Raw genomic sequence first — 14,401 nt, 5'->3', positions numbered from 1 at the left:
TCTAATAGAAAAACTGGTATTTTTCTAAGTAGCATTGCACAGGTTACCAATTTTTGTTATGAAGGGCTCAGTGGTGGTCATTGGTTCACCTCCTGATGGCCATTTTGCATACCCCCATGTTTGAAGTGCACCTGTCTCCGGTTATAGGAAGCATACATGTTTTTTTTTAATACCAGCATTGGTCATTGTCAATCATTAATATCTGGGTCATTTAAAGGCTGAAGCTATTTTCATGTTACTATAAGGGAATTGTAGGAACAATTGTAGTATTGATGAATGCAAGCTATTAAGTGAGCTCATGAAACCTAATAGGGATCACTAAAAATACTTAGGCAGAGCGTACACTTGATGCAGTCCTTATTCTAAATCTCAAAATACCCATCACATGTTGGGGCAAGAGCTCCCTGGTGCAGTGGGTGTTATTGCGTTTACTGGATTTGCTGTGACTTTTCCAGCACCGTGTGTTGTTGCTCAAGAATAAAAAGACCATAAAGGGTTTCAGAAAAACAAGTAAAGTTTTACAATTAGCATCCAATTGTTGAGATGTCCTTGGTTCATATGAAAGAAATATTGTGATTGTTGGGGAAAATAAAAAACTCTACATGTGTGCCGTTCTGGGCACATGGTACACAATGAACAGCACTGACCATGTTGTACATAATACAAGACCTTATTATCTCCATGTGTCATACAGAAGAACGCGGTGATTAGTGTGTGCCACTACGCTGCCAGGAAATTCTGAGACACAGGGCGGGAGAAAAATCCAGCCCAGAACAAGATGTCACAAGCAGTATTTAAAAACCCAAGTTACAAAAGTCAGAAGCAAAAAGGTCTAAACACCACGCAACAAAAACACTCTAATGCCACGGTGCTCACCTCGCATAAATAACTGTTCCTTAATACATTCTTTTTATCAGAATGGTTTTATTTACAAGACAAAGAGGAGAAGTCACAGAAAACTGAAAATGAGCTGTTGTATGACAGCCTGTGTTCTCTGCTCCATAGATAGAACACTGGCTGCCAGAAACAGTCAATGTATTTGCAGGACGGCGGACATATGTGATGGTCAATGTCATTGTCTGCTAGTTACATGGAGCCCTACATCCATTTTATTATATCACGTAACATGAATATTGTGTGTCATCCAAGAAAAAGTGAAAAATCACCAGGTTCTGTAGTAAAGTCCTTTATTCCATCAATGTTGCAAACAAAGCGGTAGGCAGGGAATGAGTGGTAGACAGTGATCGATGATGGCCGTTTCGTGCTGTCGAGGTGCATCTACTGTTTTAACGGCTAAGGGTTGGCATAATTTCCATTAGAATTTCTGGCAATTTCTGGCATGACAGTAAAAGTTTGGGTTTTTTTCCACCATTGGAGACCTCATTTTTTTAACTACATCCTAACTACTTTTTTTTAGAAAAGTAACAGGCAACTTGAAAAAAAAAATCCTTTAGAAAATAAGGTGAAATTTGAAACTTCTTCTATCACAGTTCAGCCATTAATACATTTTGTTAATACACTTCACTTAATAAAAGCACCACTAGAAGGATCTCAGTGCATGTTACTTTAAGGGGTTTTCTACTGGCAGCAAATAATACTTATCGCTTATAAATTATAAACGGATTGAACTTGATTGTTCGTTCTGACATATTGGCGACACAGTTTTTCAGACATTTTTCTGACATACCAAACAAGTGTCTAGCTAAAGTCCTTCAATCTGGCATCTGCTGGTACAGAAATTCTGATATGCATTAGTTGTATTAAAGAATCATAACAAAATCTGTTTTCATTGTTGCATCTTCATTTTTTCTTACCCTTCTTCCAAGAGCCACAACTTTTTTGTATTTGGGTCGACTTACTCATTTCAGGGCTGTTTTTTTGTGGGACAAATTGTAGATTTGTATGACTCCATTCATTTTACCATGAAATGTACTGGAAAATGGGGAAAAAAGTGCAATGAAACTATGGAAAAAAAAATCTTAAATTGTTATGGGTTTTATGTTTATGTTGTTTAATGTGTGGTGAAAATGACCTGGTCCCATGATTCTCCAGCTCAGTATTATTATGGGTTTCTTTCCTCTGCGTGGTGAGCTGATGTTTTAATTGATATAATTTTGTGGTATATAAGATGTTTTGATCCCTTTTGATTTGCATTTTTAGGGGAGGTGTGGCAACTAAAAAACTGCAATTTGGTGGTTTACATTTTTTTCCAAATAAATAATTGTAAATTGTAATAGATAGGAGTTTATGGGTTTGGCCATCTATATCAAATGTTTTTTTTTGTTTGTTTGTTTTTCCAATTGGGTGACAGAAAGTGATTAAAGTTTTTATATTTTTTGTAAAAAAATATAGTTTTACTTTTTTTCAGTTCCCTTAGGGTACTTGAACCTGTGATTGACTGTTCTATATACTGCAATGCCAAAATATTCCTAGTGAAACAATTGTCTCATATGAAGCCGGGATTCACAGAAGTACCGTAAAGGCAATGAGTAGGCCCCGATTGTCATGCCTACCCATCGGCATACCGTGACTGAGATAAATAGCAATTCAATCAGTGCCTGCTCTGGTCACTGCTGTTAGGGAAGGACACCAGCTATACAACACAGATGGAATATGCCTAATCCACACAACCGCACCCGCATGTGACGTACCGGTATGTTACACATCAGGAAGGGGTTAAAACTTTGGTGATTTCTCATGGTATTACCAAATTATCTTTTTTCCTGGACTCCCAACGCCCTGGGACCTAACTAACATTCATTTAGATTTTTCAGGGTTTGTAAATGATTCAGTACTATACTGTACTCTTATGAATTCTGACCCTGAACATGGCATGCCATTATTACTATTTAAAAAAATGGGAAGTTTATGGTCTGTATCCGCATTGCCAGGTGATGAAGAAGCATCAAATGCTGGAGCTAATGTACAAAAAAGTTTTTTATTTTTCTACGCGTTTCGATGTGTAGCCCACTTCTTCTTCATATCCATATGGTTTCTGTTTCCTGAAGAAGAAGTTGGCTACACTTCAAAACGCGTAGCAAAAAATATATATACTTTTTTTTAAAATTATCTCCGCCATTAGATGTTTCTTCATCACCTGGCAGCGCAGATACAAACTACAAACGTGCCATTTTTTGCATATTTCTCTTGTGAAATCACCCGTGGATTTGCAGCAGCCATATAACCAGGGAACAGGTCAGCATATATTGATACCATTTTTAGTAATTGCTATCGGATAAGACCCTATTTTGAGCTATTTTTTTTCTCTTCAGCCGTTTATATCTATTATTACTATCTAACACAAGGCAGATTTGTTGCAGAGATTTCTGTGAAGAACCAATTTATCTGAGTGCATCTTGCAGAAATCCATGATCTTGGTGCAATAACAACCCCCAAACATTTTTGCAATGAGTCTACCATGAATTAAGATATTCTCTTTGTCCTTCCATCTAAAACACATAATAAACCTGATGCACTTCATTCACTCCGTTATTTGCCGCAATCTTGGACACAATTTTGGCCACATACCTAAATACTTATAAGTATCATAAAGAAGTCCTTGATGTCCCTAATATTTGACACGCACCTCAGACCTGTACTTGACGAGGGATTGATGCCGCCATGATTACTTATTTCAAGAACAGAGTCCCATATTAAATTATGGAAGAAGAAGAAATATGAACATTGGTGACATTTTGGGGTTTCTCATACATGGGTTTCACCTAATTTGGCTCTGCATCTGAATAAATATAATCTCAGCAAATGTCACGCTGTTCAGAAAATATTTATGTCTGTTCAGGATGACCAACGCAAGCTGACGAAACCTTCCAGCAGCCTGAAGAACGCTACCAATATTTTTCTAGGTAAAATAATTACTTTTTCCGCTGCCTATGTGATTTAAGGAATAAATATTTATACAAGCAAATGCGTATAAGAAGTGAAATAGATGTAAATCACTATGTGCAATTACCTGCAATTTACATAATAAATTAGGAGATTGCATTCATTGGGCGATTGAAATGTTTCTACAGCAGAAATAGGTTTATTTATCCAATACTCAGTTTCACCAATAGATAAAAAAACGCACATCACATAAAACTTTTAGGTAAAAATTGAAAACTGAGTCATTTGTTGTCAATTAAGGTTTAATACACGTTGCCATATAACAGCTCTGTAAAATCTTTGTGCTGGGTAGTGATATCACTCTTATAGACTTCTATAGGGAACTACTGCATGGCCATATACAACCTTTTCATACAGAAGTACACAGAAGTTTTTATGAAAGATTCCCTTGAAATATGACATATACTGTTTAATTAATATTATAATATAAATATATTCTGCCCTAGAATTAATGTTTTTACACTAGTATATCTCTAAAATTACGGTAGTGGATGGAACACCAAAGGGCGGCACACCATGACCCAAGATAAAGCCACTACAAAAGACTCTGCCTAAAACATTGCATTTATTGATGGGGCCTCAGACAAAACAGGGAAATCTGAAATTCCTGCAGCCGAGTTGTGGCTAGTGTTTCTTTTACTCAGGAGATTTAGTTTGCTGTTATAGCCCTGCCGACAAAAAAAGAAATGAGATACAGATACCTTCTTAAATCTTCTTGTATTGATCTAAACAAGCACTGTCCTAAAAGTTTCTATCCTCTTAATATATTGCACTCATATTATTATATAGCACTATGTACTTACAATTGCTCACTTTGCCTTTCTACCCAGCTAATTCTTTTCTTTTCTATTATGTCTGTGACATCACACTAAAAACTGACTAGCTGAATCTTTCTAAGCTCTATGTAGAAACAGGAGGTCAGTTTGCTCTGCACAAGTCATGAGTCACTGCAAAAGCGGAGCTGCTGGGTCAGGAGTTGAATGAATCAACAAGACTTCTTGTTTCTACATAGAGCAGAGAAAAGAGAAGAATTAACTGGGTAGAAAGGCAAAATGAGCAACTGTAAGTACACAGTGCTGTATAATATGATGACGGCAAGATATTAAGAGGAAAAATCATTTGATGAGAGGAGTACTTCTTTAAGGCAGTAGTGTCCAACTAGAAGCTCATTGTACACAGGGCTTGCTATTAGGTACCATCTTTAAAGTACTTCCCAAAACATGTACTCCAGGATACAACTTCCTTTCTTCAGTCGTGCAGCGGAAAAAGTAGTATAGGAAGGTAGGATTCAGGAGGTTTGTATCAGTCTCCCTATCTCCTGACCAAAGAAATGCTTGTGGGCACCATCACTGCAAAACTCTGATGTGGGTGAGGCATGAAGGTTCAATGCTTGCCTTAGAAAGTTGCTATCCTTCTTAGTCATCCTACAACTGTTTTAAACTTTGAGAGTAGGAATATGTGTGCTAAAGTTGAATGTGTGTTTTTCAAAATTTTTAGGCTAAGTTAAAATCTGAAATCGATAGACAGAAGGGTTTGTTGGCTTCTGGTGTCTGATCCAGCACCGTCATTAGTATCCTTGTTGTGATACTATGATGGAGCAGAAAATCAAAATTAATAAATTCTGATTTGAATGAAGCCTTAAACACATTTGGATTTTCTTGAATTATTCTGTGAGCAACAAACATGGTTCAGACGCTAAGGTCACTCGCAATGTTACTCTGAAGAGATTCATGTACTGATGATTAATGCAGTAGAAATTTCTAATTTATTCTAATAATTTGATTATACCTAAAATCACATATTTGACTATAAATCATAATAATCTGTCTTTCATAAGACATTTTTTGACAGATTGCAGCATTTTCACATTCACAGATGCAAATTTAAGGTTTCTTTAAATAAGTGTTGAATATAGTATTTTACTGGCCATAGCCAGGGCCCCCAATTCAATGCTAACATTTTCCAGATGCATAGCTGCTGCTCTTGAGCCAGGAGTCTCTGCATAACTAGAAGAAATGCCAAGTTAAGATCATATAGGAATATATAGCATATCAGGATACATCTGGTCACAAATTTTAATATACACTAGTATATTTCGGAAAAATTAATTTTCAATCTCCCGTGGAAAATATAGTCCAAATATAGTCCATGGATGCAAAGAGTATAAAAGAAAATAGTGTAATAGAAAGATAACTACAGCAAGTATTACCAATTAAAGAGGTGGTCCACTACAATCTTTATTGTGCACATCAATTTAAATAAATATTTTTTAAAATACATTTTTTCATATTTGCCTGTGAGCCGTGCTATCTCTGCTCACACAGTGCCGATCACGTGACCCGTGGCTGCAGTCACCACTGATGTCCAGTGATATCCCGTCAACTTCCTGACTCTGGAAGTTGAGGTTGCATCACCGATGTGTGACCCAGTCTCATGCAGACTGCGGTCACTTCCCCTGATTGACTGGACTGTAGGCAGTGTTTCAGTGCACGTCACAGCCCAGTATCGAACGCGCTCTGTAAGAAATGTTCTTCTCTACTTCTCTGCTTTCATGGTCACGTGCTTGCGGGTTTCTGCCATTGAAATCAGAGAACGAGAAATCTTCTACAATGCGCCCTGAATACTGGGCTGTGACGTGAGGTGAAACATCGCCCACGGCCCTGTCAATCAGGGAGAGTGGCCACAGTCTGCAATAGACTGGGTCATGACTCGGTGATGCAACCTCAACTTCCAGAGTCGGGAAGTTGACGTGACATCGTCGGATATCAGCCGCGGCTACAGCCGGGGGTCACGAGATTGAACAGAGATAGCGCCACTCACAGGCAAATATAAAAAATAACATATTTGAAAAAATACTTATTTCAGTGGTTTAAACTGATGGGCACAATAAAGATTGTAGTGAACCACCTCTTTAAATATATCTATAGTTGTTATCGTGCTTAAGATGTCCATTTTCATATATTGACTTTTTCTGAATCTACTTAAAAAGCAATGTCATTTTTGAGAAACACATTGGGATTAGAGATGACCAAATCTGAAAGTATGGTTGGCTAACAATACTCTAAGGTGTAAATTATCTAGTACAAAGCTGTGTTTATTGCAGGCAAGAGACAATGAAGGTTAATATGGTAAAATGCACATACTTATATCAGCCCTCATTTTATAATTATTATTATTATTATTTATTATTATAGCGCCATTTATTCCATGGCGCTTTACATGTGAGGAGGGGTATACATAATAAAAACAAGTACAATAATCTTGAACAATACAAGTCATAACTGGTACAGGAGGAGAGAGGACCCTGCCCGCGAAGGCTCACAATCTACAGGGGATGGGTGAGAATACAGTAGGCGAGGATAGAGCTGGTCATGCAGCTGGTCATGATATGACTATTGCCAGGTTCAGATGAGCATTTGCGAAATTATCCGTTTCACATCCAGAAAAAAATCTTCATTCTTACTGTCATTCATATGCCATCCATGTGTCGTATGCAATTTATATGTCCATCTGTTTGGCATCCATGAACAATTTAATAAATACAGTTTGTTTCCTTTGTAATCGTAATGTATATGTGAAAAATGCATGACATACGGATGTAAATGTGATTGTGATCTACTTTTTACCCATTGACTTATGTGTGAGTCTAACCTACAAAATGGATCAAAGTAGTGTACTCTGCGATTTTTATATGTGGACTATCTGGTCCGACTTGCCTTGGTCTTTGTACTGTCCGTATTCTATGAGTTTTGCATATGGACAAAATATGGACGTTTAGTTCATTCATCTGAACGAGCCATTAGTCATAAAAAATCCATATCTTATCAAAACTCTGAAAACCTATATTCACACAATTGTTCTTCTGATTTTGGGACACGTATAATAAATGTTTTCTGAAAGTCATTAGAAAATTCATAAGTGGTTCAAAATATGCATATTATTGTCTTGGAATATGCGAGATCCCTTTCGACATACATTTAGATATGTCATTTCATTATCATTGTGGAATGACAAAGCAATTGCTTTGATTGTCCCCATATATGAAAAAATCGAATTCACAAACAATGTCAGTCGCTATAATTAGCTGCCCACTATCACTCATGGCATGCACTTTCACACAATCTGCAAAATTATTCATGTCATTTTTTTTTTAAAACCCTATAAAAAATTCAATAGTTACAATTCAAAGTTTTTGTAAAAAATTACTTTAGTATGTCACAACTTTGAGGACATGACTCCGTCAGTCTCATACTGTTGACTTTTTCCCTTGATGTTACATCAATGTTTCAGTAAGCCTTATGGGATTTCTTATACAAAAGTTTCGAGTTAGGCAGGGTTCACACGAGTGTATGAAAAAATCAACAGTTTCATCCAGAAGACTCAGACAATTTTTTTCTCACTTGTTATCCATGCACAATCCGTATACAATCGAATTCTCTTACAGCAGCAGCTACTAATAATTTACAAAACACATTACCGTTTCTTATTTAACATAATTGTGATGTATTGGTAAAACAACAGAGGGTATATGGGTGTTCGGTATGGGTCAGTTTTTTTCTGAGCTCCTGTAGACTTAAAGGGGCAAGTGTGACCAGACAAACGGAAAAAACTAGTGCATGCTGCAAATTTTTTTTTGCACGCACATTCGTTAAGTAAAAAAGCTCTCTCATCTGAACAGCCAAAATGAATAACACTGTTACTAGTTATCCAAAATAATTATAATCATAACTAATTATATATTAACTAGTTACAGTCTTAACTGAAAATACGTTAAGTGTGAATCTACTCAGAATGGATCATTTTTCAGGTGATGTTCTTCTCTTCACTTTCATCACTCTATAGCACATAAACAAATGCCACCGATAAAAATGAGAACCAAGGCCTTGTTGGATTCACAAATAAGAATAATTGTATTTCACGTTCTATCTCATAAATAATTATGTAGCAGCAACCGTTTCGCCAAAGTAAAGCAACTGCAGAGGAACATAAGTATAATCAGAATACATTTCCCTCACTTTGCTCTTTTCAGAGTTTTGTTTCCTAAATATCCTCGTCTGTCACCTATGGCATTCGGTCATAAAATCTCTCCTTTGCTAAACATTACCTTCTGGAAATAGATGTCCTTGTATCACAACGGAGCTAGCTGCTAAGCTCTACATGCAGAAGAAAATCACCAACTTAATTTAATTAGCAGCCTTTGACCCAACACTAAACAGACTACATTTGTCTACATCAAATTACTCGATCTCACTTTCTTATAAAGTGTTCGCGGTTGACCAGTGGAAATATAATAGCGTTTTCACTTCAAATTTTGTTGGCTACAAGGATCAAGTTTCTTTTTTATAATATCCTATGGGGGCACGTGAGTTTTAGCACTTGACAGTTTAACATACCCCACAGTTACCCATTTAACTTCAAACTAACTGTCTGTGGGGAAATTAATATATGGTCGAATATTAAACGTGTTTAAATTAGATGGATATGAAAAGCTAAAACCTGGAGTATTTTATGTTTCTTCCTGCTGGTTTCCTTCTAGCAAAAGGACGTTTTACCGGAGGCCGAGGGGTACTTGTGTTCATTTGGAGGTGAAGCTTAAAAATATCTTAGTTTGCAAGTGCCAATCACAGTATATTAATAAAAGAATACTGTTAAAAGTCAGTCCAAGCTTAAGAAACGGCTCGTGAACATAATGCACATCTATGTCTAAGCTTAGATTTTATTATTTTTCTGTTTCTGCAAAGTTTCAATAAAAAAAATGATGTAATGTAAAAAATGAGGACTGACTAAAAGCTAAACACACATGAAAACTATGTATCAAAAATACTTTTTTGTGGTAAACACCTTTCCTGCAAATGTTATATGATGCTTAATTTATTTCCAGCTGCCAAGTAAAGATTTGGCTACTTTCATAACAAGAATGATAAACCTGCCATTTTGGTCAGGAAGGATTTAGGCCAAACAGAGAAGTCGTGTGAGGGTTGGGGCACAACGACAACAAAAATGCAGCAACGGGAGCTGAAAGCTAAATTTTTGGTTGCTTGATAAAAAATTACTTGTTTTGCAGGGGTATAGCTACAGTGGCATAGAAAGGTTTGGGCACCCCTGGTCAAAATTACTGTTATTGTGAACAGTTAAGCAAGTTGAAGACGAACTTATCTCTAAAAGGCCTAAAGTTAAAGATGACACATATCCTTTGTATTTTAATCGTATACTGTATATATATATATATATATATATATATATATATATATATATATATATATATATATTGTCATTTTTACATTGTCATTTCATTGGCACATGCTTGTGGAGCTCTTCCATTTAATGCAGAGGAGAGGGGAAAATCTTCTACAGCGCGCAAAAAGGAAAGTGGGCCGTTGCAAAATTTGTAACACCCTGCACGATTAGTACCTAATAGGACCCCCTTTTGAAAATATCACTGCTTGTAAACGTTATTTGTAGCCAGCCAAGAGCCTTTCAATTCTTGTTTAAGTGATTTACATCCATTCTTCCAGTTATGTGATATTCCTGAGTCGTCTTGCATGCACTGCTATTTTGAGGTTTAGCCAAAGATTTTCAATGATGTTCAGGTCTGGGGACTGTGAAGGCCATTGTAAAACCTTCAGTTTGCGCCTTTTGGGGTAGTCTATTTTGTTTTTTGACATGTGTCATGATCCAAAATCATCATATATTTGTATAAGCCATCCTCCTCTTTTCAACTTCAGCATTTTACAGATGGTGTTATGTAAATTTCATTGAATCCATTCTTACCTCTACCAGTGAAATGTTTCCTGTGCCATTGGCTGCAACACAACCCCAGAGCATGATTGATCCACCACCATTAATGGTTGGGGAGATGTTTTTTCCTTAAATTCTGTGCCCATTTTCCTCCACACATACCTTTAATCATTGTGGCCAAACAGTTCTATTTTAACCTCATTAGGCCATGGGACTTGTTTACAAAATGCATCAGGGTTGTTTAGATGTTCTTTTGAATACTTCTGATGCTAAATTTTATGGTGAGGATTCCAGAGAGGTTTTCTTTTGATGACTCTTTCATGAAGACCATACTTGTGCAGGTGTCTCTGAACAGTAGAACAATGTATCACAACTCCAGAGTCTGCTAAATCTTTCTGAAGGTCTTTTGCAGTCAAGCGGGGGTTCTTATTTGCGTCTCTAGCAATCCCACAAGCAGCTCTCGCTGAAATTTAACTTGGTCTCCCAGACCTTATCTTGACCTCCACTGTTCCTGTTAACCGCCATTTCTTAATTACATTTCAAACTGAGGAAAGGGCAACTTGTAAATGTTTTGCAATCTTCTTACAGCCTTCTCGTGCTTTGTGGGCCTCCTCCATTTTCATTTTCAGAATGCTTGGTAGCTGCTTAGAAGAACCCATTGTCATGTAGTGACTAGAGATTGTGAGCACCTACCAGGTCCCTTGAACTAGAACTAGTCTATCCCTGTACTCTGGACTACCTCGGATGGTGGAGACAACAGGGTCTCATAGCTATATATGCTCCCAATTTAACCCTTATCTGATCACTTCCCCACCAAGGGAGGTGTGAGGCTGAAGTGTACAGGCAAATGAAAATCAGAAAGACTGGGGTAAGCAAACAGCCTTAAAAGAAAATTAAAATCATACAAATACACTTACAAACAACAGAGTGGGAAACAGAGGAGGTATAGGAAGGGAAAACCAAATGTGAGAGGATAAGGATAAACATGCAAACCAACTCAACGCAGCAGTCTCCAGAAAAATCTCAAACCTCCAACTCCAAACACTCAACTTTCTCTTTCACCACAAAACCAGGAAGTAAATCTATCACTGGTAACTCCCAAGTGCCAGTCCAGTAGCGAGCATACACACCAAAAGGGAGTGGCTAACACAGAACAGCTGAGACAATTCAGGATGGAGGGCTCCAAGACATCAAATAAACTGATTAAAGGGAACCTGTCACCCCCTGGTGTTTTTAACTAAAAGAGACACCTTGTGCAGCACTAATGCTGCATTCTGTGAAGGTGGCTCTTCTTTTTGTGCTCCCTGCCAACGCTGCAATATTACTTTTTATAATTTGCACGCCATACCTTTAGTCTGTCCAGGGGGCACGTCTTTTCCCCCGGACACAAATGCCTCACAGCCATCACTGAGCCCCTCCGTGCGCCGGGCGCCACCTCCTTTGCCTTCTGTAACGTACCTGGCGCCTGCGTTGTGCTTTCCTTTTTCGGGCAAAGTGTGCATGCCCGAAAAAGGAAAGCACAGCGCAGGCACCGGGTACGTTACTGAGGGTAGAGGAGGCGGCACTCGGTGCATGGAGGGGCAAAATCACCACGGATTTACTGCGGATTTAGTGCAGTTTTTGTGTGGATTTCACCTGCGTTTTTACACCTGTGGATTCCTATTAAAGAATAGGTGTAAAATACTGCGAAATCTGCACAAAGAATTAACATGCTGCAGAAAATAAACCGCAGCAATTCTGCGCGGAATTTTCCGCAGCATGTGCACACCGGATTTGGTTTTCCATAGCTTTACATGCTACTGTAAAATGCATGGAAAACAGCTGCAGATCCACAGCATCAAATCCGCTGCGGATCCGCAGCCAAATCTGCAATGTGTGCACATACCCTTAGAGTTTTAGCCTACAGTCTTTGGCTCTGCCAGGGCTTACGTCCAAGGCCTTGGAAAACAAGATTTTTGCTGACAGGGCCATTGACTGTAATGATGCAATCAGACTTATTGTGTGCTCTGTTGGACTTCATTTTTGTCCTTATATGCCTTTCTGAGCTAGGCTTTAAGACATGGTTGACTGAACCTTGGAGTCTGCCTCAAGTAGTTGTATAGTAAGGATCACTCAAATATAGGTGATATCTTTCACATTAATTCTTTATTCAATACTCATCCATGTAGGAAAGAAAATGTTATGTTAAAAATCAGATCACTGACAACATTTAGTTACTGTCATCAGATCTTTAAATATAGTAAAAAATTGATTGGCTCAACATTATCTACTTGCTTCTACTACTTAAGGCCAACAGTCATATTGTCTTGCACTGTCTGTTCTAATATATTCTGACTGGCATGGCCTTAATTTCAGGGATACAACATTTTCAGATCCAGTAGTAGACTAAATGCCATCAGTTTTTGTACAGACTGAGGGCGGACTCAGAAGCTAAGGCAAGATACGTGGCCCTGGCATCTTCACCTTCAGAAATAATCCGGGGAACAGGGCGAGCTAGGGCGCCCCTAGCGTTAGGGACAGGGAAGGAGACCCTGGTCCTGGGACACCCGACAACAGAGTTGTGATAGTGTGCTGTTGATGCATTTAGCAGAAGATAATCCTCTGCAATATACAACAACATTTGCAGTTCCACATTATTAAACTCTGAGCAGCAGTTCAAATAAACTCAATTCCTGTGCACAGAGCTCCATACTGCAGTATATCTCACCTCCCAGCACCTTGCATGCAGCCATATAGAGTGGTTTTACTTTAGAGATGGGGCCATCCTGAGTAGGTACACCTTGTTGCGATGGGTTGATTGACCCTTTTTTGATCAAGAGTGTCAACTAAGTACCTTATGTTATTTACATGTATCATTACTATTTACTTATGTACTTACTGCAGGGTATTTATTCATTTTATTTTTATTCTTGGTTATGTTTGTTAATGGCCACAGTGTGAATGTGTGCCTACGCAGTACACTTATATCAACATGTGTTCAAGCTAATTTCTTTGGCGTTGCTTTGATTTTATCTTCTGCAATGTACATCAGTATAGCTGCAGTGTGGTTTTGAATCATTAGCTGGTTCTAGCCGAGATGAACTGAAACTGATAATTTTGAACTGTTGATGAATATAGCACACGATAATCCTCTGCAATATACATCAACAGTTTACATTTGCAGTTTCACATCATGGAACTCTTAGCAGTAGCTCAAATAATCTTAGCTCCTGTACACAGTGCCCCATACTGCAGCATATCTCATCTCTCAGGATCATGAATACAGACCATCCTGAAATATATCCCTCCTTTCTGCTCCCTCTATTTATAACCCATCCTTCAGTTTATCTTTCCTTTTTGTTACCTCTATATACAGAGCCCCCTCCTGCATTATATTTTTTTCCCCCTATATAAAGCACATCCTGAAGTATATCTCTCCTCGTGGAGTGACATGTCTCATACTACAAGCACACGCAGGGAGAAATTTGTCAACCACTGGCAGCGGGTGGGGAGTCAGGCGGGAGCCTGCATGTTTGTCTAGTCTCCTGTGCAGTTCAGTCCCAGGCAGATTTTAAACTATGTTTTTCTCTGAAACACTGCAGTATTTTGGATTTAAACATATGTGGCTATAATAATACATACAGTGTCTAATATATGCTGCTTGTGGATTGGGTAGAATTGCTCAGCTGGCAGGTCCACCTGAAAACGTTTGAACCATTGCCATGTAGTATAAAGAGAGTGGCAGCACCACAGTACCTTATTTTATTTATTTTTGTCTTTT

At 38.0% G+C, this 14,401-nt stretch overlaps 1 protein-coding gene and 1 long non-coding RNA gene across 4 annotated transcripts in view; one reads left to right on the top strand and one right to left on the bottom strand.

The window, feature by feature from the left end:
• The window catches only part of CREB5 (cAMP responsive element binding protein 5), a 607,187-nt gene that overhangs the window by 274,167 nt on the left and 318,619 nt on the right, over positions 1–14,401 (bottom strand). The gene's annotated exons all lie outside the window — the stretch shown is intronic.
• Positions 4,837–14,401, top strand: part of LOC143781905 (uncharacterized) — a 55,752-nt gene continuing 46,187 nt past the window's right edge. The window contains exon 1 of the long non-coding RNA XR_013216833.1: positions 4,837–4,965. This is a non-coding gene — a long non-coding RNA (uncharacterized LOC143781905). The remainder of the gene's footprint in view (positions 4,966–14,401) is intronic.

This window comes from Ranitomeya variabilis, chromosome 6, assembly GCF_051348905.1.
Source record: "Ranitomeya variabilis isolate aRanVar5 chromosome 6, aRanVar5.hap1, whole genome shotgun sequence".
In the NCBI taxonomy this organism is placed as follows: Eukaryota; Metazoa; Chordata; class Amphibia; order Anura; family Dendrobatidae; genus Ranitomeya; species Ranitomeya variabilis.
Note: the sequence above shows the minus strand (reverse complement) of the source record. Positions and strands in the feature narration are given on the sequence as shown.